Raw genomic sequence first — 3,328 nt, 5'->3', positions numbered from 1 at the left:
CCCCGATTATGGTTGTGGTGTTCGAGTGTCTTGTGGTTTGTAAGCCAGTGAGATGGCAGTAATGAAAAAACAGTATGGCCAAACAACAGCCAACAGCACCAAGGGGAAGGGGGAGCCCAAGACAGGATGGGAGAGATGGAGACTGGCCCCTGCGTCTGCAGGAGACTGCCGGTGCAGGCATGTGCTTTTCCTGACCTCTGGTAAATCTCTGTCAGCGGAGCGGGTGGCTGTGTGGCAGATGGGAGGGTTTAACCACCGAGGTTACTAGTGTCTGTTTGTGCCTTAAGACGCATGCATAAAAGAAGTGAACTGAAAGCAGCAGGGAATAAAGTAATTTAGCTATGTGACAGCTCTGGGAGCTGCCAGAGATACCTTTTCTGTTGCTTTTGGGAGCTGCGTTGCTCCCAGCTGTTTTGCTCCCAGTGGAGCCTACCAAAGAGCAGATGCTGCTGCTCTTGCTGACAAATAATAAACAAAATCTGGCACTGAGAGCCAGTGGTGGTCATCTGAAGAATGGAAAGTTACATGTGCTGCAAATGTAAAGCAAATGGAAGTTTGTAATCCTGTTTGTATTTTGGTGGGAGTGCTTAAAACAGTGTTGCTAATTAAAAAAAAAAAGAAAAAAGAAAAAAAAGAAAAAGGAAATATTGCATTTAGAATTTGAAATAACAGCAAATTCTTATGGCAGTGATTGCAAGAACCAAGGTTATGTTGGCTCTCGTGCACTGAAATGGGGAGGAGCTGTCTCCAAGAGTCTGGTTAAGAAAAGCTGGAGTCCTTTGCCTTCTGGGCAGATTTTTATTTCCATGGAGGAGGAGGAGGGGAAAAAAAACATTGTATATGGGTATGCGGGAAAGAAAAAAGTCCAGTGTTAGTCTGGGCAGGTGTTTCAAGCACAAGCAGTTCTGCTTAATGATGCAGCAAGCACTGTGACTACGTTTCTCCTAAAAACCAAGGTTCAGGGTTTTGCTTTCTGCATGGGTGTAGCTGGGCTGCGCAGTGGGGGACTCCTGTAAGCCAGACTTGGAGAAATCCATGGGGCTGCTGAGCTGCAGCCACTGGTGTGTCTTCAGAAAGCCTGCTGGAAAACAAGCAAATTACTAAATTTAGTTTGAAAATTGTAATACTGGTTGGAAATCGCTTTGCTGTTGTGGCTGTCCAAAGGTGGGAGTGCAGTACACTGCCAAAACTAACCTGATGTTATTTTGGATGCTCTTTCATCTCTTATCTAGGGATATAAAAACATTTGTCTTCAGAGATTGAAAACTCAGAGTTAGATTTTGCTGCTGGGCCATTTGTATTTTGTTTGGGATTATAACATATTTTGAAACATGAAGTATCATTGCCTAACCAGAAAAATCTTATGAGATTATATTTTTATAGGTGTTACACTTGTATACATTTGTATTTTGGTTCGTTATAAATGCAGACTAATTATCTTTTGCTGTTGCTTGTTGGATTACAGGTTTTGTTTTCCTTTGAATAGGAACTATTTCTGAGCAGCTACTGCTTTTCTGCAGTAATGACTGGTAACAGTCTCATCTTCAATGTAATTGAAATCTGCAAATTATTTTGGAGTCAGATCTTCAAAGTTAGGTGGAATAGCTGTTTGGCAGTTAATAATATGGCAGGTTCAAATTAACCTCATACAATTTAGCATTACATTATTGGTAAGATTTTACTTAAATTTTACATTTGATTTTTATTTTAAAAATGACAGGGCTACTTACTTTTATTTCAGATATATAGGGCTTATGCCAAGAGACCTTTTTAATACTTCTACAAAACTGGTTAAAAAAATGCATCGGATGTTTTAATTGCCTGTTTGTATGTCTAGTGTTTTCAAGCTGACTTCATGTGTTTAAAAATAAGGTTGAATAGGAGATTACTCTGCCTTTTGATGAGCAGCAGCCAAACTTCTTGGAGAAAACTTGCGTATTCTGAAGTCAAGTATACCCGCCTGTCTTTCCGTATCCCATGGTGTAATATAGCTGGTCTGTTTTGGACCAGGACTTAACTTTTATAACAGTTTATTCATTATGTATGCCTGGAGCAATGGTATAACATTACAGCAATGTTTAACCCAGCTAGGCTTTGGAAGCTGTGCAGCGAGTCACATCAGGCTGTGTTTAAAGGAGCAGGTTTGCCCAGGCTGAGCCAAAACAAGGGAGCTGCTGGAGCAGCAGCATGGGTCAAGGCAGCCTTTTGGTTCTCCTGATGAATTTAAATCCAGAGCTTATTCCCATTAGCTCACCTGTGTACCAGAAATGACAAGCTTTACAGCGTGCAGCACTGGTTTCCAGCTGCTGTGTCGAGGAGTGAATAGTGTCCTAGCTTTGATGGGCGTGAGTTGCAGTTGTCATTCTGTTGGGGGGGAGTGCAATGCTGGAAAGCTGAATATCGGTTATTCTTTTGAGTGTGCCTACTTCTGGGAACCTTCTTTAATAACAGGTAGGCAAACTGGAGAGAGTCTCAATGGGAGGAAAACGACGTTAGGAGGCCTGCAGGGAAAGCCTGGCACAAGTGGTGCTTGTTTTGAATAGGGAAAAGTAGGTTTTGAGAGGAATGTGCCAAGACACTTCGAATTTAAAAAAAAAAATAAATTGGGTTTTTGTTTTTTTTTTTGAAGAGCATAATGCCCACTGCAAATAGGACAAGAAGTAATTGGCTTAATTTTCAGGCAAGATACTAGGAAAAACTTTTAACTTTGCGGTTGGGTAAGCAGTGGAAAGACTCCCTAGAAAAATGTGAACTTTGGGTATCCACACAGGGAAGGTTTAGGCATTCTTAGTTGGGCTTCAGAGCAGGGAGGTACAGCCAGTCATTCTCCTGAGGTCCCTCTGTCTACATTTATCTGCTCTGCAATTAGAGAAGCAGTCTGACAGGTACAGTGTGATTAGCCAAACTGGATTTTGGCCTGAACAATGATCAAACATCAATGTAATAAAAAGAGATAATGGGGTCTTTAAAGACTGTAAGTGATCCTTGGTCTGGCTTAATACATCACCAGAGAGAGCAGACCCCATCATAACTGTCCTGTGATGACTTAGTGGACCCCAGAGGAAGGAAAGCTACTTGACAGCTTTTTTCCCTCTAGCACTTTGAGGTCTCTTGCCAAATATAAACTGACCCAAAGTTGCTTAGCTTGTAAGACTAGCACAAGGTAGGAACTTACGGCTTCAGGCCATTAGTACCCTGGGAACAGCTTCAAGAGCCTTGTTTGGTTTTTGTTCAAATATTCAGGCTAATAGCACAGACTGAGGTAAGTTATTGTGTTCGGAAGAAAAAAATAAACTTTTATTGATAGCGGTTTTCAATAGCAGACAAG

This window comes from Nestor notabilis, unplaced genomic scaffold (assembly GCF_000696875.1).
Source record: "Nestor notabilis isolate BGI_N333 unplaced genomic scaffold, ASM69687v1 scaffold14096, whole genome shotgun sequence".
In the NCBI taxonomy this organism is placed as follows: Eukaryota; Metazoa; Chordata; class Aves; order Psittaciformes; family Psittacidae; genus Nestor; species Nestor notabilis.
The sequence above is the reverse complement of the archived record's forward strand: the minus strand, read 5'-3'. Positions refer to the sequence as shown.